This window comes from Apium graveolens, chromosome 8, assembly GCF_009905375.1.
Source record: "Apium graveolens cultivar Ventura chromosome 8, ASM990537v1, whole genome shotgun sequence".
NCBI lineage: Eukaryota > Viridiplantae > Streptophyta > Magnoliopsida > Apiales > Apiaceae > Apium > Apium graveolens.
The window spans coordinates 118,970,701-118,997,707 of NC_133654.1; the positions used below are offsets into that span (position 1 = coordinate 118,970,701).

At 33.0% G+C, this 27,007-nt stretch overlaps 1 long non-coding RNA gene across 1 annotated transcript; it reads left to right on the plus strand.

Annotated features, from left to right (window-relative positions):
• The first annotated feature begins 2,406 nt into the window (after nucleotides 1-2,406).
• Nucleotides 2,407-4,304, plus strand: LOC141676721 (uncharacterized). The gene is made up of 3 exons (XR_012557118.1): nucleotides 2,407-2,522; nucleotides 3,098-3,213; nucleotides 3,598-4,304. It is a non-coding gene; the product is annotated as an uncharacterized LOC141676721 (long non-coding RNA).
• The last annotated feature ends 22,703 nt before the right edge of the window (nucleotides 4,305-27,007 follow it).

Genomic DNA, 27,007 nt, shown 5'->3' on the forward strand with positions numbered 1-27,007 from the left:
TTTTCCTTTTGTGATATGTTAAGTGAACAAAACCTAAATAAAGAACAAAACTACACAATGTTCAAAACCAAAATATAATAATTATTTTATTATTTAGTTCTTTGATATTTATTTATTTTGATATGGTTTGAAAAATTAGTATTAATTACAAGTTTTGCTTATGTGGGGTTTAGTCGGGGAATCCTTTATTGTTATGTATAATCATTTTTGTACATAGTAGCTCACATCATTTTTGTAATTTTTATGTATAAATAAGCCTGTAAAAGAAGTCCAAAAAAATGCATTTATCAAGAATTTTATAAAAATATATCGAGAACAACTGAAGATTGTATTGTAAATTCTCAATACTGCATCTTCTAGTCACCATATTGGAAAAGTGAATAAAACTATGTCATGAAGACACCATATAGTGAATTTGATAAATAATATCGTGAAATATAGACTTTGATATATAAACACCACAATCAATTTTTTAACTAATATGGGAAAATGGTCGAGCGTATGCACATCTGCTCTCGTATAACACGTAGGAAAGATTTAAAACGCACCACAAAATAAAAAATTCTAATGTACTATAATTTCATATATACATATTAAGGAAAAATAAAAAAATATTAAAAACTATATACACTTAATAAATTAAAGCGGCGTATTATATCTCGTTATTTACTACCATGCTACATATAAAGATAGGTCTAACACATATACATTATATACTAAAAATCATAATGTTTACATGTCAAAGTATGATATGATATATTATAAGAATTGATTCATAGACTATGACACTTATATTACCCAAATTATATAGAGAGATTACAAGAAATTTGGATAATCTGGGATTTTATCGGCAAAATTGTATCCTCCTTTTAATACTTTTCTATCATTTTATGAGCCCTGATGACCTTAATGAAATTCGAACGAAATCGGGAATAAGCTTCTAGAGATTTGCCAAGGTGACGGCAAAATCTACCAGTTAACGGAAATTGTTGTTCCGATTGTTTAGTACCTTAACTGTAACGCTAAAATTTTGAATTTTCCCTTTCAAATTCAGACCTAAATGTTGGTTTTCAACTCAGACTTTATCAAATTTTTTTACACTGTACAAGAAAATTATCAATAGATATCACCAATCTAGCATCGGTTGCATCGAAAACCGATGTTAAAGGATTTTTTTGCATCACTATGTTTGAAAACGATGTTAAAGTAATATTTAGACATTAATTATAGTTAAAATTGATGTCTAAACTATCTTGTAAAAAACTAAAAAAAACGTGGTATACATATTCCCATTTACTTAAAAACATTTCCCCCTTGACTTAAAAACATTCCCTCTAGCCCTTTTTCATTTCCTCCGCTTTTTCACAAACTTATATTGACTTTCCTTTTTTTCCTCACAAAATCACTCTTCTTTCGATCTCACCTCTCAATACTCTCACTCAAGAACTCTAATTCAAACCTATATCGAAACCCCTAATTTGCATTCTAATTTGAACCGTAGCTTACAAACTCCTAACTGAAACCCTGGTTTTCAAACCCCAATATCGAATCCTAGTTAGCTCGAACCCTAGAATTTTTTCGATATAACTATAATTTTTTGTTAACTGGGCTTTAGATTGGTCAATTGTGTTGTTATTTAATCTAAATTTGCTCAAATTAGTAAGTATTTTTCTGATTTTCATTTCAAAATTCAAATTTTAATTTTTAAAAAACTTTTTCTTAAGCATTTTGGTTGATTCTTTATATTGAGTCATCTACAAAGTAAGTTATTCTTCGATTTTAATGTTATTTTTGTTTGTATATGTTAAGTGATTCTTGTTTATTCTCTTGTTTGTAGGGCCCTGTTTGTAATTTTTGCTTGGGCGCTTGCTTTCGATCCCTCTGATCACTCTTGGTTGCTTGGCTCATTTTTTTATTCTTGTAAGTCTAAAATTTTATTAGTGTTTTTTTGTGAAAGTTTATGAAAGTTTGTAAATTTGTTTGTATATGTTAAGTTTTAATTTTAAACTTGTTTTGATACAAAATTTGTGTATCATAGAGCATATATTTATTCATTATGAAGGACAGAATTATTTGTTAGCAAGGACAAAGCTGTTTGTGAAGGAGAAAAGATGAATTATATATAGCAGGAGATGTGGTGCAAAAAGCTTTCTCTTGCTTTTCTTTTACCCTTTTACCATTATTTCCTGAAGGTGGATGAATAATGTTGTTGTGATTTGTTTTTACTGATCAAAATGAAGTGAGATTCTAATCTTTCGTTTATGTCAGGTTTTTTACCCTATTCATGATGGAGTATTTTACTTGGATTCAGAGCATAAAAGGAGAATTAAGAAGAAATATGGCAAAATTTTATTTATTGAGTATACTTATTGGTACATTGTATTATATAATTACTTCAAATAAAATTGCTCTTAATCATTTCTTTTCTTCTAATAGGAATTGAATCATGGACCATGGTGCAAAATTTAGGAGATGGAGTTTTTAGTTCTACTAGTTGTCCTTTTCAAGTTAGAAATTTAAAAGTGAGTTTTTCAGGGAATTCTTTCTGTTTTAGTAAACCATTGTAAACTTATTTGCTAGTAGAGCTCTAATTCCCTTATTTCTGTGAGCAAAGGGTTTAGTACTTATTATTTACTGTCTACTCATCCTAAGAGATCAAGATGGCTTTAACAGACAAATTATTGAAGGGGTTTAAAATGATATCCTGGAGCTTATAATACTCAGCCTTGTCAGATTCTAGATTTAAAATAATAAATATTTTTTAATTTCTAAGAACTATTTTAAAATATACAATATACATCTAAATCAAAATATTTTAACTTTTACCCTAATCTAAATGTGAGCAACTACTTCTGTAATTTATATCTTATGTGAACTGATGCCCGTTTTGATAACCCGTTTTTATTATGTAACTAGCATAATAAGTTTTTTTATTGCTAATTATGTAATGAAGTATAAGTATTATATTTAATTCATAACATAAATCCTATTTGTCAACAAGGTACTTGGAAACGTTTTGTCCAATTGCCTTTATTGCCGCTAATAATTTTTTTCTTTATTTAATCATTTATTTATGTGATTTGCATTTCTTAATCAGTGTGGAGCATTATTTAGTCTTGTTTCTATCATCTGGAACAATACCGCTGTGGGAATTCTTCCTCATGTAGACAACTTTGCACATCTACGAGGTTTCCATACAAGGTTTTTTCTTGGGTACGTAATTTTGATTCGGCCACTCTACAGATGGAAAATCTTATTTTTTAGCCTCTACCGGTATATTCCTAACTAGTAATATTTCTGAAATAGATTTATGACCAAACTAGTTTCACTCCCTAAAGTTAAAGGTGTGAATGCTAATGACTGTTGTTCTTTTTGCTATTACTTGAGCTGCTTTCCTATCTCTCTATGGAAATATGATGACCGATGCTCGGTAATATGATTTTCTGATTAAACATTTACTCATTGTGCCATGAAAGCTATTATTGGTATCTGATCTACAACGAAATCATTTTCCATGGAAGCTATTATTAATATCTGATCTGCAAGGAAATTGTTCACCTAATTTCATGGCCCATGCCTGTAAAATTTTTGTTGCAGGCTATGCATAGCGGAAACCAAGTGATTTTGTAATGCCTTGGAAATGGGAAGAGCGAAAAGTTGAGCCAAGATACAAGTTCAGAAGTCACTCTGCTTTGTTCTAGTTCTATCAATGATTCTTACCATGCAAGTTTACCTATGTTGAGATTACCCGAGCCCTAATAAAAGCAGAATAACTTGGTGCTGATTCTGGTAGATCGGTTTTATAATGAAATGTTGGCATTTTTTTCATTTACATGTCTCTCAATCATAATTTTTTTTAACAAAATTAATTAATTATTAGGAGCTAAATAATGGTGAATATATTTAACTTTTTTTCCTCTTAAAGTGATAATACTAGTTATTTTTCAAATGCCCCCAGAATTTAACTGTATTCTAACTCGTAACTCATATCATATTATAGATATCGAACTCTATGTTTTGTGCATCAGGAATGAGAAGAATCAGTTATTTCTTGGTATTCGACGTGCTAGCCGTCCACAAGCTTTCATGCCTTGATCAATCGTCTCAAGTGACTATATATTGTTGTGGTTTTTCCTATTTTAGCTTAAATTTGTTGGTGGATTATGCTTTTTCTACGAAACCGGTTTAATCAATATAGTTGATACAACTTAGTGTTGGCCATGAACTGATGAGCAAGAAGAACTGATAGCATTGGAGGGGCTTGTTGATGTGTTGCATATGCAAATTTTATCATATCAAATTTTTCATGCACAAAGACTTGTACTAGAATTTTATTTTGACTTAAAAATATTGTATTTTTAGAATTATATTTTTGATTTCGTCAGTGTTGTATATTGGAATGTTTTGTACCATTTTAATAGTGATTATCAAAGTTTAGGTTATTTATAAGTGATTGATTCTACTTGTTTTATTTTCGGTAATTTTGGTGCGTATATATAATATATATAAATAATAAATAACATATTAATATAATAGTTAAATATGTAACCACAAACATCGATTATTGATTGATTTCTTAGTATGTCTAATACATCATTTATATTTAGAAAAACATTGTATTATATGTCAATTGACAACGTTTCTTATTTTTTACATCGGTTAACAAATGATGTCTTAGTATATGTCTAACATATCATTACTAATTGATATCTTAGTACGTCTAAGACATCAATTATTTAATTAGAAACGATGTGTTATGTTGTCTTTCACATCAGTCCAAAACCGATGTTAAAAAGAGAGACTTTTAACTACACTCACCTAAACATCGGTTTTCAGAGTTTTTTACATTGGTCTAGAACTGATGTTTATTGTCGTTTTTTTAGTAATGACATATGGACTCTACCAATTAAAGGGATAGAAGTGTGCTTTGAATTTACGAAAAGAGACTGAGTGAAGAATGGATAAGCCTAGATTACTTTAAATTCTTTTTATACACAAAACACTAATTTAATATTAAAATATATAGATACACCGTACGTGCAAATGTGATGCGTATAATCAGTGGCGATTCCATTATTTTAAAAATAGGGGTTTAAGTTGTTAAAAATATTCACGCAAATAAAATTTAATCTAAATTTCATTATAACATCATTACTAGTATTAGAAGTTATGTCTGTTTTGATAAAACCAACTAGACAATCATTAAGTAACTTATGTTTGTGCTATTATATGTACACACAGTTCTTGACATTTTTCAAAGCTAAAAAATGAAAGTGTCAATACTTTTTAAGATGAAGGAACTACCAAATCCAGAGAGGAGTAAAATATTATAATTTATGATAGAGTGAGAGTACCTCTAACCTTTATAGCAAAAGGTAGAGACCTGCAAAAAGACACAGTTGGCTATTTTTAGGATTTTTGGTGTGTATCCAGTGGTTAGTATTGACTACCACATTTCTAGTGTTCATTGGTTGCACAGGTAAACTAAGTAACTTATTACTCTATCAGATTTATCACCAATAATTAAGGATAAATTAAAAAATAAAGGTATATTAAAAAAAATATTTTTAAGAAATATTAGGGTGACATCTGTCATCCATGTCAAGTTTCTAAAATCTCCTTAGCGTAAAATGTGTGATGAATAATTATTATGAGTTCCTTAAACTAAAAAGATTTTGACACGAAACTAGGGGTGTTCATGGGTCTCCCAACCCGCCCAAATCGACCAAACTCACCACTTTTTTCGGTCGATCAAACTAAGTAAAAAAACCCTGATAATTGATTGAGTTGCAAAATTTCAAACTGAATTAAATGGGTTGGGCACAAGTTTTTTATTTTTTTGACTAACCTAACCCAATCTGATTTAACTTATAATTTTGTTTGATAATTTAAATATATATATATGTTATATAAAATTATATGTTATTACAACATAACGTACTTTCATTTATAGATGTATGATTACCTTTCATGTATGTGCACACGATTTACAATATGTTATACATAACTTAAAATATTCAGTACATAAGTATATATACTTTTCACAATCTTTGAAATCCTCTGACATGTATAATATACACAGAGTTCCAGTTTATAACTGTATAAAAATATCGTTGCAAGGTGATCTCATATATCTAACCTTGTCTCAACGTTTTTGTGAAAATCTTTGTCATGCATAAGATAATCATTAACCAGATATAAGTTGAAAAGATGAAGTTACAAGATACTCCGATATACTTATATCTTTTCCGAATACTACTTGAACTACTATAATTAGTTTCAAAAGTTCATCACATAGATGAGACTACAAGACAAGATTTGAATAGATTCAATCTTTGAATATCATTATAAATAATGAAGTTACGAGATACTTCATTATGTCCCGATATATATATACACCTATATATATACATTTCATACACTCCTTGAAAACCTCTGTTATGAAAATTATAAACAGAGTTGCAATATCCAATGAATTTGGAAAGGAGAAAACCTTGGCATAAACCTGATATCTTGCTGAACAGGCAAAGATACCAATAAGTAATCTTTTCTACTAGTAGATGGATGAATCCCCCACCGGTCATCACCCTGGCCTCATTAGGAACTTGTGCTGGACCGCCACCCGGCCTCTTACGCGTTGATGGGCTGCCACCCAGCCACTTACACTTTGATAGACCGTACCCCGGCCTGTCGCTTATGCCGACTCAATTTGATGGACTTACTTCCCGAACGTTGGGTAAGTAATCAATTCATTTATCAAAACAACAACCTTGTTGCGAATATAAAATACACCACAGAGCCGGATCCCTCAAGTTTTGAGCGAGTATTTAAATCCCCTTCGAAAGGAGGATCTTAAATATAAAAAAAATGAGTTTTGGGATCCGCCCTAACTTTTAAAAATCATTTTGAAGACTCGAAAACATTTTTAAGAATGTTTGGAGTAATACTGATTTAATAAAATAAACCAGTCCCAATATATTAGAAAATATCTGAATATTATTATTTAAATAATATTCCCATAAAGAATAATCTTTATAAAAATAATTGAAGTAGAAGTTTTAAAACTCATACTTGAAATGAATAATAAATGACCAAAGATATACTTATACGAAAGTACGATCTTTATTTGAATAATCGAAAATAAGTTTGATTATCGAAACACTATTCTTTAATAAAATAAAGAATATTATTTAGTAAATAAGCGGAGTCATAAGTCCTCGAATTAATATTCAAAATAATAGTCATTAAATAGAATAAACAGAGTCATAAGTCCTCGAATGAATATTCAAAGTAATATTCATTAAATAGAATAAACAGAGCCATAAGTCCTCAAATGAATATTCAAAGTAATATTCATTAATAAAAATAAAGTTATCGAATAAACCTTATTCGATTAATAGTTTTGAAAACTATATCTATATATATAATATATATATAATATACACGGGAACATCGACTCCCGGTTTTAGAAAATGTTCGCCTTTGGGTCCCCTATACTAAGGGTATACGCAACTACTGCTTATCTCTAGCATAAGTATTATGCAATTATAAGCATGAATCAACAATTAGATATCAATATTATGAAACAGGAATGCATATAAACCATATCAGCATGCTCCAATATATCGCAAGATTTTGCTAATAACAATCATGCATCTATCACAAGATAATGCATATACATATATACATCACAACAACAGTATAACGGGTAGAAAACTTGCCTGAGTGCTCCCGGATAGACTTAAGCTTAGAGTGGGTCCGATAACCTATGAACAACAACATAAGTCGGAATTAAACCCCAATCTCTTAAGCAACTAGACTTTAACCATTTAGAGTCCTAACGCTCGCTTTCGCGCTTAACGATTCACTTAAGTCGCTCGAGTACCCTCGGCTCCACCATTTTTAATAAATTAACCATTAAGGGTTTTAAGGCGATTCTTTCGCGAGTACCTTAACAACTGCCTAATCCAATTTACATAAATGTTTCATACCCCAATTAGTCATTTAAGGTCCTTAACCAAGGTTTCAAAATAAGGCGAGGGGTAATGGTTCGGTCGCGAAACGCCGTTACTTAAAACGGTCGTTTTTCCTAAACCGTACATCGGAATCAAACGAACTACATATCAAAACGAATCTCATAACATGAAATATCTAATCATGGCAATGGTCAAAACCTAGCAGTGAGTTCACGGGTCCTAATGTTAAGAACAAAAACAGCCTAAAGTAAATCGGACATTACGACGGCTATGTTTACGCGATTACCCAAATTTAAAACACTCCAATTCAACCCACAATCAATCCAAAATCACAACCCAATCAAAACTCCATCCATACTACATCATAACAGCCCCAACAACTCAAAATTAAAAATTTATACTTATTCTTAAACTTGAATTTAACTACACTTAAGTTCATTAATCAACAATCCAAGAATTACCACTCCAAAACTTCACAAAACTAACTAATCTCTACATTCACAACAAGAAAGCCTCCCATGAATTAAAATCAACAAAAATAAACCTAATTAATCAAATAAAGTTAGGGTTTGGAGGGGTTATACCTTCCTTGGAGAGTGGAGAATCAAGAGAATGACTTGGAATCACCCTTAAAGTCCTTATCCAAGCTTAAACTAAACAAAACTTCAAGAACAAAAATTTTAGTTCTTGAAAAACACTATTCACCATCTTCTTCCATGATTTTTAGGAAGAGATTGTGAAGGATTTAGGAGCTCAAACTTATAGGATATCCATAACTATGCATAAGGAGTCTTAGATAAATACCTTGCAATTTAACAAAGCTTGGAACTAGGTTTTTGATTTTTCTTTCTTTGGAAAAGAAGAAAAGCCGTGAGCAAAGATGAAGAATGGTGAAAAAATTTATGTTTTGGTGAAAATGAAGTGTTGGCTTGGTTGGTTGACCTTTTGATTTGTTTTGTTACCTTTTTACCATGGTAATTTTTGTGTGGTTCTAATTCAACCAACAACATACTTGCTTGGTCATGCTTATGTCACCATGTGATGTCACCCTCCCTCCTTTGTTCTCTTCTCATTGGTTTGATGACATCATCCCCACTAATCTCTTTGATTAGCTTTTAATTATTTGGCTAATGACCGCTGATCTGTTATACGGTTCGCTTAACTTTCGTTTTCGTTTATCGTTTGAGGGATCATACCCGGGATCTTATTACTTAGGTTCCCTTAACCTTTCTCAATACATTATATTCCTTTTATGATCCTCTATTAAAATCCTTGAATTTAAATCCTTTTTATCCTGTTACCTTATACTCAATTCTTTCGATATCTGGTGGGTTTTCGGGAAAAATCAAAGTGTTCGGATTTGGATTCTGACGATCTTTACATGCACTTATATACCACATAGAGTACTAATAATATCCCGGAAGATCAATAAAAGAACCCCTACATAGTGTGGCCTGAAAAGTTTTCTTATTCAGCATAATCAGCAAAACACTATTCATAAGGGTTTCAAAAATTCCAAAAAAAATTGGGGTTATTACAGTCTCCCCTCCTTAAAAGGATTCCGTCCCGGAATCAGATAGAAAATGAGTAGGGATACTTTCTTAGCATTGCACTTTCTAACTCTTACATAATTTTCCCACATTGTGGTTCTACCATCAAATTCTGACTAGTTTGATAACTCTTCTCCTAAGCACTTGTCCCTTTTTCAGTTTATAACCCTTTCTGGTTGCTCCATATAGGTTACGTCTGGTTGCATGTCTATGCGCTCATATGCCCCTATTTATTGTCATCCGAATTACACTTCTTTAACATTGATACGTGAAACACGTTATGACTTGCTACATGTTCGGGGGTAGGGCTAGCTCATATGCTAACTTCCCAATACGTCTTAATATATCCAAGGGTCCAACAATTTGTGGACTTAGCTTTCCTTTCTTTCCGAACCTCATCAATTCCTTTTTAAGGAAATACTTTTAACAATACAAGGTTCCCTCCTTCATACTCTTTGTCCTTTCATTGTCAAATCAGCATACTTCTTATGTCCATCTTGGGCTACTCCCAGCCGTCCTCTGATTAGATCTATTATATTCTTGGTCCTTTGGACCACTGCTGGTCTGAGCATCTTGCGCTCTACAACTTCATCCTAACATAAGGGAGATCGACATTGTCTTCCCTCAAAGATCTCATAAGACGACATCTCGATACCTGACATACGATCTATTATCGTGAGAAAACTCAATCCGCGTTAAGTGATCATTCCAAATTCTTTCAAGTCTATTGCACAGACTCTCATTATAGCTTTTAGCATTAGAGCTTTTGCTTCTCAATACCCATTCTTTTCCAGTTCGTAATCGCTACTATCTTCCGTTCCTAATATTATACTCGTTACACCTTTGCTCGTTAGCATTCTATAACCTTTTAATACACGCGTCAACCTTAGTATCACGAATGTGTTTTCATTCCGAATACCACCATATTCATACTACTCCTTTTTTAGCTGTTTCTATTTTCCAAAGTTTGATCAATCATATAGAAGTAAAAGAATTTATTGAGAGATCACTATGATCATGAACACTTGTTACATCGCATAGTTAGTACAGAAGGTGGTCAGCCTTTAGTACTTGACAAGCAATTAAACAACATGTGGTATCCTACTAGGATTCTATCACACAGATAGATAGTCATTCGGCAATACCTCCCCTTCTGGAAGGGTTGTTCTTCTCAGCTTATATGAAATGAAAAGGAGAGAAAAGAACGAATTGAAGAGAATTGTATATATATAAAATATACTGCCGCAAAATATCTGGCTTGGAATCTACCTCTGAACTATAGAGGTTTGTCATAGGAGAGCAAAACATATACGTATTTATATCAACATCATGTATTATAGCATCGTATTTCAGATGCCTAAATATTTTTGCTATTCCGTCCATCATTCTATGGACCCATGCTCTTCCTCGAGCTTATACACAATCACCTTTGAAACTCCCTCGACATCGAAAATCAAATCTGGGATCTCATTCTAGACATCATCGTTACTAGGATACTATACTTGCACTGCAACCTTCCTCGTATAGTAATACGACTCTCTATTGATAAGAAGGAATAAATATTCAATAGGTAGATAATCGACTTAAAAAGGTCTACCAATAATAACTTATACATCACCACAACCCGATTAGTGGTACCCAATCTCAACATCCATTACAATACAACTCTCACGGTTGCAAGTAATCGACTCATTACTCGTAGAATCATTCCTGCATTACTATGGTCCACCATTGACCTACTGTCTTCATTCACTTTCCATGAAATCTTAATATCTAACCATACGGAGTCCATACATGTCATATAGAATTCTTCTAAGGAGTTAACATAATCACCATTCATAATTCATGAAGAACACTCCAAATTCTGACGTACTTTCATGACATGAAGCAGATAAAATTTCAGAAGAGTTTCAATCAAAGCAACGATAGCAGGTTAATACCATTCTTAATCATATGCCTTCAATAGAAGACTTAACTCAAAGGTTTGTTTGGTCCTTTTTAAAATATGGTCCTGGCTTATTCTCAAGATAGGACCTTCTAAGATAGATAGCCCGCTAATGGCGATTACACGAATTAAACCTTTACCCAACTACTATTACGGTTGAGTATTGCACAGTCATCAGAAGGAATGTCAATCTTCCGAACCATAATACAACCTTCCCGGCTTCAACCATCATCACTATATTCCTCTGGCACGAGCGCCTATGATTGTCCTTTTACACTTAAAGTGTCGGCCACTTCTTTGGCCTTTCCTGATAGTAAAATTTCCTTACAATCAATGTCTTTTAAATGATCTTCAACTAAATTTTCTACCTCATTTCCAATCACTACTTGCGTGAAAATGCTCTTCCTTACGCTTTGGTGAAAAAATATATCACCATTTTTCCATAAGTTATTGCCTCGGTCTTTTAGAGGTTAACATTATCACAACTGACTCTCGATCATACTTAGGACGTCTCTTATCTTGGGTCCTACAAGTTTTCACCAATCTCGACCTTCATTGGGTCGATCTATACTTTCTTGTGGTTCAACACGTGCCCATCTGGCATCATTATAATTATGTCATATTTCCTTTATCAAAATTTCTATTCTTGAGAACTTTGAATATTACTTTTTTTTTCCTTGTAAAACCTCTTAGGTTATTCTTGAATCGCTCCTCTTGTATTCCCTAGATTCAGGGCATATCAAAATACCATTTACTAATACCAGAATCATTGTCTATATACTTCTGAAAAATTTCTCCACTGATCCTTAAAGGTTGTTGTTACCTTAATCCTTTCCAATTCATACTGTTAAACTCATACTATCCCTATTAAGGGTGAAATGCCAACCTTTATGCATTCCCCTAGGATTCATTTTAAGTTACCGATGTTCTATCCTTAATTCCACCTTTAGAAAAAGTACATGCATCCTTCCATGGATAAATCAAGTCATATATCCCTAATGAGGGTGTCTTATTCAATCATTCCCACCTCGATAGTATATGCCTAATTTTACAATAACATCTGTATTCAAAATGAGGTCAACCAATATGGCCTCCAAAAGATAACAACGGTTATCCGCTTTTCTTTCCTAATTTGGTAATGACAACAGGGATGTCCTGGAAGATATTGGTCGTGTTCAACGTGAACTTCTTCTTAATAATTCCTTATTTACTCTTGTTGTTTATCTCAACAGTCATTTCAATGTTGGGATATCTCTCATACCTGGCATCTCCCTTTCTGGGTATCATGCCACCGGTCTTACACTTCACATTCTTGAAGGTCACTTCCTTCATCCAATTTTCCTAATTTCTTACTTTCTTGTCTCCTCAGTCTATCCGCGTCTCATTATTTATCCTTCGAACTATCTCAAGGTTTCCTCGAATCCTCCCAACTTAAAGGGGATAAAATACATGTATCTCTTATGCCTTCAACCGTCAACTTTAACTCATGGTGAATCACCCTCATCCTGACGATCATATACTTTTCTATTTCTATTACTATGAGTCTTTAGGGTTTCCTCATACCCAACTCCCTTATCATTCCTCAAACTCTATTGCCTTTATATCCCTTTATACTCCTTCCCTTTTTAGTCTTTTATTTTCATTTCTATTACAACCATTACATGAACCAACACAACATAAACATTGATTTCAAACATCCCGTCATTCTGGATTCGTGTCCTCAGAATGAATCTTGACAACTTTTATAACTTAGATTCATAATTCATCATACTCGTCTGCCTTTATTCGGGCTCTAAAGCTTTTATACTATCTCCATAACCTTGGGATTTACTTTCTCGAAAACAATTGACTGAACTTTAATCAGTTTATCATAACCTCTTGCTCCGTGCATTTCTTGGTCTTTCACCAGTGGGTGGTCTCTCTCTTAGGAGGGTAAGTGACAAAACAGTCTTTTGTGATTCGTCAATCCTTTAGAATCTCAAATGATTCCTATATTTCCTTTAGCCAGGCTCTTGCCTCCACTGGGTCAGCTTGTTCCTTGGAACTCTGAGAGCTTAGCGACTTAAAGAACCTGAAAGAATTTCTCACCGCATTATTTCCTCAGGGTGGTGGTTGGGGATAATAATCTAAGTTCTGTCTAAAAAGGTCCATAAATTATCGTATAGGAGTACCGTCTCGGGTCTCCTTTCCTTACTCGACTTCCGTTTCCTTAGTCTGAACGTTCCCTCCTTCTCCCCATAATCGGGGTCATCCTACATGTTTTAAATCCTCATTTTCCACTCCATTATGTTATGGGTTCCTTCTATCTTGATGGCGACCTCCCTGACTATCACGTTCAGGGTTTGCTCTAAATCTTATTCCTCAAACTAGCTTTCATCTAAGATCTCATCTTTAAGCTCTTAAACATTTGGAACCCAAATTCTGTAGGAATACCTCATTATTCCCTTATCATCTTTCTCGGTATTAATCTCTTATCTATTTGTTGGCTCTCTGCCTTCATTCATCACTTTTTCTGGCACAATATGTTCTTTTCCAATATTTTGGGTTGTATTGCAATCTCAAACAGCTTTTCGGTACCGGCTCCGGTTACGTTCACTTCTATTTCCATTTTCTCAAAATCTCTTATCAACTCTCTTAGAGACAATATCATCTTGAGTTTCTCCTTTCTACTAAGGGCATTAGCCACCATTTTGGCTTTCCCTGGATGATAAAGAATCTCATAATCGTAATCCTTAATTAGCTCTAACCACCTCATTTGGCGCATGTTGAGCTCTTTCTGCGTGAAAATGTACTAGAGCACTTATGGCTTGTGTAAATCTCGCACTTCTCTCCATACAAGTAGTGCCTCCAATCTTTAGGGCAAAACTATTTCCACGAGCCCAAGCTCATGGGTGGGGATATCGAATTTTATATTCCCTTAATTGTCTTGACGCGTACGCGATTACCTTGTTGTGCTGTATAAGAAGCACCCTAATTCCTTATGCGAAGCGTCACTACACTTCACAAAATCTCATTTTCCATCCGGCAACGCCAACATAGGGGCCGTCACCAACCTTTACTTCAGTTCTTAAAAGCTTTTCTTGCATTTCTCTGTCCATTCAAACTTCTCAGTCTTACGAGTAAGCCGCGTTAAAGGGCTACTATCTTTACAAACTTGAACGAACCTCCGGAAGTGACCGGCCAATCCTACCTCTGGTAGTCGCCCTAACCATGGTTATCAATTCCTCAGCGGTCATCTCTTCAGTCTTGTTAGGATCCTCCACGAGATCCTTCTCAACAACAATCCCTTCTGGAACAACATCCTCAACCGCTACATCCTTAATATGAATATCATCTGGTCCCTCATTAGGGTGTTCCATTGGATCCACAATCCGATCCCCAATCAGTAATAAAACATCATCGCGCTGTTGCTCCTCACCCTCAGGGTTCGGAGTCCCACTACTATATACGATAACGAACTATGCTTCTATCACGATATTTATAAGGGTTCCCATAAGGGTTTTAACTGTCAGTACTATGTTAGGTAGCCCGACTATGAACTTGGCAAGAGTTCTTATTATCTTTGTGAACTTATTATCTTAACATCACATCATCTCTGAGGTTTATAACGCTTGGCTCTGATACCACTTCTGTAACACCCCCAAATCCGGGGTCGGGGATCCGGGTTGTCACGAGTTCCATTTCCCTTAATAACACCCAATCTTAATAAATAATCAACTACTCTGTACTGTGACCCCACAATAAACACACACACCGCAAGTTATAGTCTCAGAGATGAATACCCAAAAAAATAACACAAGTCATTTTATTCCACAATTATAAGCCATTACACCTCAAAAGGGTTTCTGAATAAATTTACATTTCTTTGCCATTATTACAATTCATAAATATACATAATCTGGTACATCAAAAGTTGAAAGCCTAGCCTATTGGTAGTTCCTACCTCAGCTACAGCGACATCAACGCCTATAGGAAACTGCGGAACGTTTCCTATCCACTCACGAATTGGGAGCTTGGTCCTGTACATCTTGTCTATCTGATGTTGTGTGATGAAAGAAGAAAGCAAGGGTGAGCAACAAGCCCACCAAAATAATATGTATAATGATTTACAATATATGAGCATTCTCATAGTACTAATGAAAGTCTTGGTCAAGAAGAAATGAACCAAGTTGATATCTTAACGCCACGAAGTCGCAAAATATTCAGTACATAAGTATATATACTTTTCACAATCTTTGAAATCCTCTGACATGTATAATATACACAGAGTTCCAGTTTATAATTGTATAAAAATATCGTTGCAAGGTGATCTCATATATCTAACCTTGTCTCAACATTTTTGTGAAAATCTTTGTCATGCATAAGATAATCATTAACCAGATATAAGTTGAAAAGATGAAGTTACAAGATACTCCAATATACTTATATCTTTTCCGAATACTACTTGAACTACCACCGTTCAAGTTATAATTAGTTTCAAAAGTTCATCACATAGATGAGACTACAAGACAAGATTTGAATAGATTCAATCTTTGAATATCATTATAAATAATGAAGTTACGAGATACTTTATTAAGTCCCGATATATATATACACCTATATATATACATTTCATACACTCCTTGAAAACCTCTGTTATGAAAATTATAAACAGAGTTGCAATATCCAATGAATTTGGAAAGGAGAAAACCTTGGCATAAACCCGATATCTTGCTGATCAGGCAAAGATACCAATAAGTAACCTTTTCTACTAGTAGATGGATGAATCCCCCACCAGTCATCACCCTGGCCTCATTAGGACCTTGTGCTGGACCGCCACCCGGCCTCTTACGCGTTGATGGGCTGCCACCCAGCCACTTACACTTTGATATACCGTACCCCGACCTGTCGCTTATGCCGACTCAATTTGATGGACTTACTTCCCGAACGTTGGGTAAGTAATCAATTCATTTATCAAAACAGCAACCTTGTTGCGAATATAAAATAGACCACAGAGCTGGATCCCTCAGGTTTTGAGCGAGTATTTAAATCCCCTTCGAAAGGAGGATCTTAAATATAAAAAAATGAGTTTTGGGATCCGCCCTAACTTTTAAAAATCATTTTGAAGACTCGAAAACATTTTTAAGAATGTTTGGAGTAATACTGATTTAATAAAATAAATCAGTCCCAATATATTAGAAAATATCTGAATATTATTATTTAAATAATATTCCCATAAAGAATAATCTTTATAAAAATAATTGAAGTAGAAGTTTTAAAACTCATACTTGAAATGAATAATAAATGACCAAAGATATACTTATACGAAAGTACGATCTTTATTTGAATAATCGAAAATAAGTTTGATTATCGAAACATTATTCTTTAATAAAATAAAGAATATTATTTAGTAAATAAGCGGAGTCATAAGTCCTCGAATGAATATTCAAAATAATATTCATTAAATAGAATAAACAGAGTCATAAGTCCTCGAATGAATATTCAAAGTAATATTCATTAAATAGAATAAACAGAGTCATAAATCCTCGAATGAATATTCAAAGTAATATTCATTAATAAAAATAAAGTTATCGAATAAACGTTATTCGATTAATAGTTTTGAAAACTATATCTATATATATAATATATATATAATATACTCGGGAACATCGACTCCCGGTTTTAGAAAATATTCGCCTTTGGGTCCCCTATACTAAGGGTATACGCAACTACTGCTTATCTCTAGCATATGTATTATGCAATTATAAGCATGAATCAACAATTAGATATCAATATTATGAAACAGTCATGCATATAAACCATATCAGCATGCTCCAATATATCGCAAGATTTTGCTAGTAACAATCATGCATCTATCACAAGATAATGCATATACATATATACATCACAACAACAGTATAACGGGTATAAAACTTGCCTGAGTGCTCCCGGATAGACTTAAGCTTAGAGTGGGTCTGATAACCTATGAACAACAACATAAGTCGGAATTAAACCCCGATCGCTTAAGAAACTAGACTTTAACCATTTAGAGTCCTAACGCTCGCTTTCGCGCTTAAAGATTCACTTAAGTCGCTCGAGTACCCTCGGCTCCACCATTTTTAATAAATAAACATTAAGGGTTTTAAGGAGATTCTTTCGCGAGTACCTTACCAACTGCCTAATCCACTTTACATAAATGTTTCATACCCCAATTAGTCATTTAAGGTCCTTCACCAAGGTTTCAAAGTAAGGCGAGGGTTAATGGTTCGGTCGCGAAACGCCGTTACTTAAAACGGTCGTTTCTCCTAAACCGTACATCGGAATCAAACGAACTACATATCAAAACGAAGCTCGTAACATGAACTATCTAATCATGGCAATGGTCAAAACCTAGCAGTGAGTTCACGGGTCCTAATGTTAAGAACAAAAACAGCCTAAAGTAAATCGGACATTACGACGGCTATGTTTACGCGATTACCCAAATTTAAAACACTCCAATTCAACCCACAATCAATCCACAATCACAACCCAATCAAATCTCCATCCATACTACATCATAACAGCCCCAAAAACTCAACATTAACAATTTATACTTATTCTTAAACTTGAATTTAACTACACTTAAGTTCATTAATCAACAATCCAAGAATTACCACTCCAAAACTTCACAAAACTAACTAATCTCTACATTCACAACAAGCAAGCCTCCCATGAATTAAAATCAACAAAACTAAACCTAATTACTCAAATAAAGTTAGGGTTTGGAGGGGTTATACCTTCCTTGGAGAGTGGAGAATCAAGAGAATGGCTTGGAATCACCCTTAAAGTCCTTATCCAAGCTTAAACTAAACAAAACTTCAAGAACAAAAATTTTAGTTCTTGAAAAACACTATTCACCATCTTCTTCCATGATTTTTAGGAAGAGATTGTGAAGGATTTAGGAGCTCAAACTTATAGGATATCCATAACTATGCATAAGGAGTCTTAGATAAATACCTTGCAATTTAACAAAGCTTGGAACTAGGTTTTTGATTTTTCTTTCTTTGGAAAAGAAGAAAAGCCGTGAGCAAAGATGAAGAATGGTGAAAAAATTTGTGTTTTGGTGAAAATGAAGTGTTGGCTTGGTTGGTTGACCTTTTGATTTGTTTTGTTACCTTTTTACCATGATAATTTTTGTGTGGTTCTAATTCAACCAACAACACACTTGCTTGGTCATGCTTATGTCACTATGTGATGTCACCCTCCCTCCTTTGTCCTCTTCTCATTGGTTTGATGACATCATCCCCACTAATCTCTTTGATTAGCTTTTAATTATTTGGCTAATGACCGCTGATCTATTATACGGTTCGCTTAACTTTCGTTTTCGTTTATCGTTTGAGGGATCATACCCGGGATCTTATTACTTAGGTTCCCTTAACCTTTCTTAATACATTATATTCCTTTTATGATCCTCTATTAAAATCCTTGAATTTAAATCCTTTTTATCCTGTTACCTTATACTCAATTCTTTCGATATCTGGTGGATTTTCGGGAAAAATCAAAGTGTTCGGATTTGGATTCTGACGATCTTTACATACACTTATATACCACATAGAGTACTAATAATATCCCGGAAGATCAATAAAAGAACCCCTACATAGTGTGGCCTAAAAAGTTTTCTTATTCAGCATAATCAGCAAAACACTATTCATAAGGGTTTCAAAAATTCCAAAAAAAAATGGGGTTATTACATCTAATCTACTTAACATTTTTACAGACTCAAGAAATATAATTACAGAATACAATTAGATTATCAAACAACTAATCCTTAGGGTTGTCAAGATGACTTAGTCTTGTTATGTACATGCATGTCTTGCATAACAACATGGTATCAGAGCTCATTATGACGGAATACTCATTTTTAACTTCCCGGCACCCCAACATTCTCACAATTTATTCTAGACGTAAAATGCAAATTATCCCCAAAGATGGATGCCCGTGATCAACTTTTCGACCTATCTTTCGAGTGAAGGGGAATGTGGAATATCTATTTAAGATACTGGAAAATGCAGTCTTCTAATATATTTATGAGATTTTAGAGCAACTATTTACTTGACATTACTAATGTTTCTAACAGATTTTCCCCTTTTTGTAAAACCCTTCAGACATGTTTATCACTATCAAAGTAACAATGTTAAAGAAAAGTAAAAAAATTAAGTAGAAACCTCAATGAAACATGTGTGTCTTGTAATAAAATTCTCTTCAAAAAGTGCCTATCGCGTGGAATAATGTTTTAATGTAGATGGTCAAAGTTGTCCAAGCAATTTTTAAAGCCATGAAAACATGTTTTGACATGCGTTTTATATATAATAGCCTATAACACGTGCGATGCAAGATTTTTTAAACAATAATTATTTTATTATTTTATTTTACTATTTTATTAATCAAACTTTTTAAGATATACTTTTAAACAAAATAGTTACACAATTGCAGGATTGGTCGGGTCCATTTAAAAGTTCGTGAAAGCAATCGAGTTGAAATATATTATATGTAGGATACTTTGACGGTAAGGATTGTGAAGTTTAAGTAAAATATTGTTAGTCTTGAATGTTATGTGTCAATCTCAGTGTTTTTATCTGCCCATCTCTTCGTCTTATAAAATTTTTATTTTTTTTATAATAAAATATATATAATTATTTTCTATACAAAATATAATATCGTGACCAGACGACGAATACAAACAAAACTTTTAATGTTTCGTCTTCAATATAAAAGTACAAATAGCATAAATTATCTTATCATGCTACATCATTTAGCATAGAGTTAAAATAACACATTTTCATTTTTGTGTCATATTACAGATTTAAAACATCATTTAGCACACCATTGACATGCTCTAATAAAACAGACATGGTCTAATAAAACAACTCTCATCGTAAACCGCTTCAATTTGTCTGGGTGACATGCTGGTTTTAAATTAATCCATATAATAGGGTCATGTTTGTTTCATAGTATTAAGTATAAGATATAATTATAATTCTTTTCCAGTCACATGTTTGTATTGTAAAAAGTTATTCCTCCTTAATCCAGGGAGTATAATTCTTTAAAGGGAATTTGGCAAATATAACACTTTTTAACATTTAATTACAAAAATAACCCTTTCTTAAAATTCTTGCACTTTCATGTTTCTTTTTTTTTAAAAAAAATTGAAATTTACGGTGATGGTAGTATAGTTTTCATTACTCAAAATAGTTCCATCTCTCTCTCTCTTCAAATACTCTCTCTCACATTAGTGAATCATCATCTTTTCGATCTCGTGGCATCAATTTTTTGTATCCATTACAAATTTTAGAGGTATGTCTTGGAATCTTAGTAATCATTATTAAGTTAATTTATAGAATTATTGAATACTTACACCCATATAAGTTCATATATGAACCTCAGATTTTATTATTAGTTGCTTATGTATATTGTTTATTTACTTTAATGAGGTGATTTTAAGATTTATTTGTCTAATAGGTTGCATGTTTGAATTGCCCTTTTCTTTTTATAATCTTTTTTATTATTGAGATTAATGCGTGAGTGATATTCGATATTTGCTATTGAGATAATTTCTTTGGGCATTTTTTGAAAGTGCTTAGTTTCATGATTCAGATTGAGGTTATACACAATCTACTGCTTAGGCAATTGAAGAAACCAAATTATAACAAACTCTTATTTACATTTATGGAAACTGTATGTTTCTATTAGTAGTTATGTAAATTGTTTAGTGAAAGAATTTTTTCATATAAGCTGCATTTGTAGGCTTTCCATTTCAGTGATAAAATTATTTGTTGACTGATAATCTTGAATCTTCAAGTTGTCTATATTCTGAATTATGGAGTTGCTTATCAAGATCTCTTTTATTCTGTAGAGATGTCACATATCGATAAGTAAAATGACTTATCGATATTTTGAGTTCTCTAAATGTGTTTTTGATTTGTCGAGGTCTCCAGTTCTCTACAAGTAGAATGACTTGTCGATATCTCAAGTTCTCTACATAAGTTTTTTACTTGTCGATATCTCTAGTTCTCTACATGAATAATTGACTTGTCGATATCTCTAGTTCTCTACAAGAAGTATTGACTTGTCGATATCTCTAGTTCTCTACATGAAGAATTGACTTGTCGATATCTCTAGTTCTCTACATGAAGAATTGATTTTTTGATATCTCTTATTCTCTACATGAAGAATTGACTTGTCGATATATCTTGGGACTTCTCTACAAGTTATTTTAGACTTCTCGACATACTTCTAGGACTTGTCGATATCTGACTTAGAACATTTTTCCTAGAACAACATTATTCAACTCCAAACTTCTATAATTCTCTCTGAGGCATGATCAGGATTGATCTTCTTCCAGAGTTTATTCATTAGCTTGATGGTTGTTCATAGAAAAATTCTCTAGTCTAATCTACTTAACATTCTTACAGACTCAAGAAATACAATTACAAAATACAATTAGATTATCAAATAACTAATCATTAGGGTTGTCAAGATGACTTAGTCTTGTTATGTACAGGAATGTCTTGCACAACAATCTCCCCTAATTTGTGAGAAGATTACTTGCCACAAATTTATGCATGATAACAAGACTAACCCCAAGCTAAAATTAAATAAAATGAGACTAGAAAATTTAAAAAGTACAACTTTTATACATTCTTATAGTTACATTCAGAATTGAATTACATGACCATCTGAACTTCTCATAAACTGGCTATTTTCTAATTAGATCTTTGAGTCTGACTAGGACCTCAAGTTCTTCAATGATTTCTGTTCCTCTTAGAGTTTCTACCAGCTTGAGCCATTCATCCAATAAGTAACTGTCAAGATATTTGATTTTGTACCTTGATAACTTGTGAGTCTTTATATGCAGAAACACACCATTTGGAGACACCCTGCTCAATCCCTTGGCTTTTAAATCATTTACCTTTCCTCAAACATCTCATTTTTTGAGCATATTTTCTTTAATTTTCTTCCTTTTCAGCTCTTTCCCTTGCATGTCTTACATATCTCTCTCACCCTCTCAGCCAACTCAGTCTTCCTCATCCTTGTAAAAGAATCCCTTGCATTCATCAAACTTATCACCCTCTCAAGTTTTGCAGTTGAGTAGTTCTCGGTAACTTCTCCATTCAACAAATTGAAGGTGCCATCCTTGAAGTAGATCCCGACTTCTCCTAAAGAAACAACACAAACTTTGAATATTTCTTCATCTAGATATTTATGGTAGTCATCATATGATATATTCTCTGAAATTTGGTAGAAAGTCATTTTAATTAAAGCAATCCCAAAGTGCACCAGCTTCAACTTAAATCACTTTAAGATTTCTTCCTGCTAACTTAAAGTGAATTTTGGTTGGAGGTTTGAATGAAGGTGGTTTGGAGAGTTTCTTCAAGAAGGTTTGGTTTGCTTTGATATGTATTTTGAGTGATAATTTGTAGTTGGTTTATACATGTATTTGGGCTTAGAGGTTTGTATATTTTGAGATAATGTTTAGCTAGGTGTTTGTGTTTGGATTGGCAAGTTTTTGGTTGTTTCGGTTAATGGTGTCTTTTTTGTATCTCTCAAATCTCCTCCATCTTTCTTCCATTCTTGTTGTCATCTTTTCCTTTCTCTTCATCCTTCCCTTTTCTTCTTGTCATCCACATGACTACCACTGCCTTTGCTTGATTGAATTGGATTTGAGCCAGAAGATTTATGTTCATCTTTCTTCTGCTCATCATCATTCAAGTATTAGGACGAAAACAAGCACTAATATACATGCAAATATACGCGATCGCAAGTAATATAGAATTAATTCTAGTTTGTTCCCACAGAGACTGGTTTAGGTTAATTTCAATTAATGTACTTATGCAATAATGGTATTGTTATTATTTAATGCTAAGATGATAACAAGTTGAGATTGTTTATAACTAAGATATTAACTAACATGCAATAACTATGAGATTAAAAGTGTAATAACCCCAATTTTTGGAAATTTTTGAAACCCTTATGAATAGTGTTTTTGCTGAATGAGAAAACTTTTCATGCCCCACTATGTAGGGATTCTGTTATGGATATTCTGAGATTTTATTAGTACTCTATATGGTATATAAGTGTATGTAAAGATCGTCAGAATCCAATTCCGAATACTTTGATTTTTCCCGGAAAATCCACTAGATACGGAAAGAATTGAGTATAAGGTAACAGGATAAAAAGGATTTAAATTAAAGGATTATAAGAGAGGATCATAAAAAGGAATATAATGTATTGAGAAAGGTTAAGGGAACCTAAGTAATAAGATCCCGGGTATGATCCCTCAAACGATAAACGAAAACGAAAGTTAAGCGAACCGTATAACAGATCAGCGGTCATTAGGCAAACAATTAGGAATTTAATCAAAGAGATTAGAGGGGATGATGTCATCCAACCAATGAGAAGAGGACAAAGAGGGAAGGATGACACCACATGATGACATAAGCATGACAAAGGAAGGAAGGAAATGTGGTTGAATTAGAACCACACAAAGTTTAAGGCTAAAAAGGTAATTAACTAAAACAAAAAAAAACCAAAACTACATCCACCAAGCCAAGCAAATCATTTTTCATCAAAACAAAATTTTATTTTCATCACCAAGAACATTGCTCTCGGCTTTTCCTAGTTTTTAAAGGGAAAATTTTCAAAATCCAAGATCCAAGCTTCCTAATTTGGTAAGATAATTCCCCAGTGTTCCTTATGCATAGTTATGGCTATATTATGAGTTTAAGCATCCCATTCATTCTCTATCTTCTCCAATAAATCAATGAAGAAGACAATGAATAGTGATTTCAAGGTTTTTAACTTTATTTTCTTGCTTTTCCTTTAAGATCCAAGCATTCCTAAGACTCCTCAAGGCTTCCTAAGGCTTCCTAGCTACTCACACCACTTCAAGGAAGGTATATCATCTCCAAACCCTAGCTTTACTTTGTATATTAGGATGATTTTGGTTGATATGGTATTAGAGTAGCTTAGTGATTGTTGGTTTAGAGTTGGGTTGGAATGGTGGTGAATGGATTGTTGAAATCTTATGATTTGGTTAAAGAATGTAGTATAGTTTAAATTCAAGTTTTAAGACTAAGTAAATTGATTATAATGAGTTGATTTGGGGCTGTTGTAATGTAGTTTGGATGGAGTTTTGATTGGGTTGTGAATTGGGGTTGAATTGTGGTGGATTTGGAATGGTTTAAATTTGGGAAATCGCGTAAACATAGCCGTCATAATGTCCAATTTACTTTAGACTGCTTTTGTTCATAACATTAGGACCCGAGAACTCCCTGCTAGATTTTTACCATTGCCATTTTTAGATAGTTCATGTTACGAGCTTCGTTTTGATATGTAGTTCGTTTGATTCTGATGTACGGTTTAGGAGAAACGACCGTTTTAAGTAACGGCGTTTTGCGAACAAAACATTTCCCCTCGCCTTACTTTGAAACATAGGTTAAAGACCTTAAAGGGTTAATTAATGTATGAAACAATTATGTTAAGTATGTTAGGCAGTTGGTAAGGCACTCGCGAAGGAATCGCCTTAAAACTCGTAATGCTTAAATTATTAAAAATGGTGGAGCCGAGGGTACTCGAGTGACTTAAGAGAATCAGTAAGCGCAAAATGAGCGTTAGAGTCTGAGTTGGTTAGAGTATAGATTTACAAGTGACTTTGGTTTAATTCCAACTTACTTGTTGTTTATAGGTTACCAGACTCGTCCCGAGCCATTCGTAACCCTCAGTCGCTCAGGCAAGTTTTCTACCCGTTATACTGTTGTTATGATGTATATATGTATATGCATTATCTTGTAATAGATGCATGATGGTTATATTAGCAAATTCTTGCGATATATTTTAGCATGTGACATGGTACATATGCATGCCTGTTTCGTATTCTTGCCATATATATCTGTTGGTTCAGTTGATAATACATATGCTAGAGAATAGCGGTAATTTGCATATACCCTTAGTATAGGGACCCAAAGGTGAAAACATTTTCTAAAACCGGGAGTCGAGGATCCCGAGTAGATTTTATATATATATATATATATATATTTTATATATATATATGGTTATAGTTTTCAAAGCTATTAATCGAATAAGGTTTATTCGATAACTTTATTTTATTAATGAATATTATCTTGAATATTCATTCGAGGACTTATGACTCCTTTATATTATATATTGAATATTACTTGGATATTCATTTGAGGATGTATGACTCCTTTATTTTATTTAATGAATATTATTTATAATAATCATTCGAGGTATTATGACTCCGCTTATTATTTATTAATATTCTTTATTTATTAAAGAATAATGTTCAATAATCAAACTTACTTTTGATATTCAAATAAAGATATTACTTTCGTATAAGTATATATTTGATTATTTACTATTCATTTCAAGTATAAGTTTTCCAACTTCTACCTCAATTACTCTTTATTGGAATATTATTTAAATAATAATATTCAGATATTTCTTTATATTGAGACTGATTTACTTTATTAAATCAGCATTATTCCAAACACTCTTTAAAGTGTTTTCAAGTCTTTAAAATGAATTTCAAAAGTTACACTACTAGAAAAAGTAGAATAGACATCGCCTCTTAGACATCGGTTGTTTTTTTGACCGATGTAAAAGGTGTTTTTTACATCGGTTTTGGGCAACCAATGTCTTTTGTAGTTATAAACATCAGTCTTTTAGCCCAACCGTTGTTATAGGTCTGTTTTAAAAAAATTAATCAACGCGCCTTCCCCGTTTCCCCTCCCTTAGCCAAATATTTCATTCCCTCTTTTAACTCCCCCCATTTTTTACCTTCTGAAATTTTAAGTAGTCATTTCCCCCTCTTCTTTTTTTAACTTTACACTAAAAATCAAAATCAAAATTACACATATGCAGATCTAAACACTTAAAACTAAAAATAAAAAAGAACAGATTTCATCTCTCTCGAAGAACAACTCTCTCGAGAGAAAAAAAATCCCTCTCTCTCCAGATTGTGCTCTATGGAAGACTCGCTCGTCTCCTCTCTATATGTTCTCTCTGGTCTCTCTGCTCGCTCTGCTCTCTCTTTCGGTCGGAGTTTAAAAAGGTCGGAGGTTGAATTGGGTACACTCAAATCTAAGTTTAAAGGTTAAAGATGTGAAGACTTAAAGCTCAAATCAATTTTAAAGCTCAAGTCGTAGGTCAATCTTGAATTAAGTAAGCCTGAAACCCTAATTTTTAATTTGGGGATTTCAATTTGAAACCTAGTTTGAATAATTGTTTCAATTGAGCATGTTAATCTTTTTTTAGTTGAGTAGTTGTTTGAATTTTTTATATACATTTTATATGTAGTGTGTGTTAGTGTTATCTAATCTTGTGTAAGAGTCACTGAGTTAATATTAATATATATATATATATATGTATTTATGTGTTTATATTGTATAATTTATCGGCTGATGGGTGGATAGGCATCAGCCCCTACTTCAGTAATTGATTGTGGTCTTGAGGTTTTTGGTGATTTAGCAAAAAAAATTCCTGCATTTTTTTCTATTTTC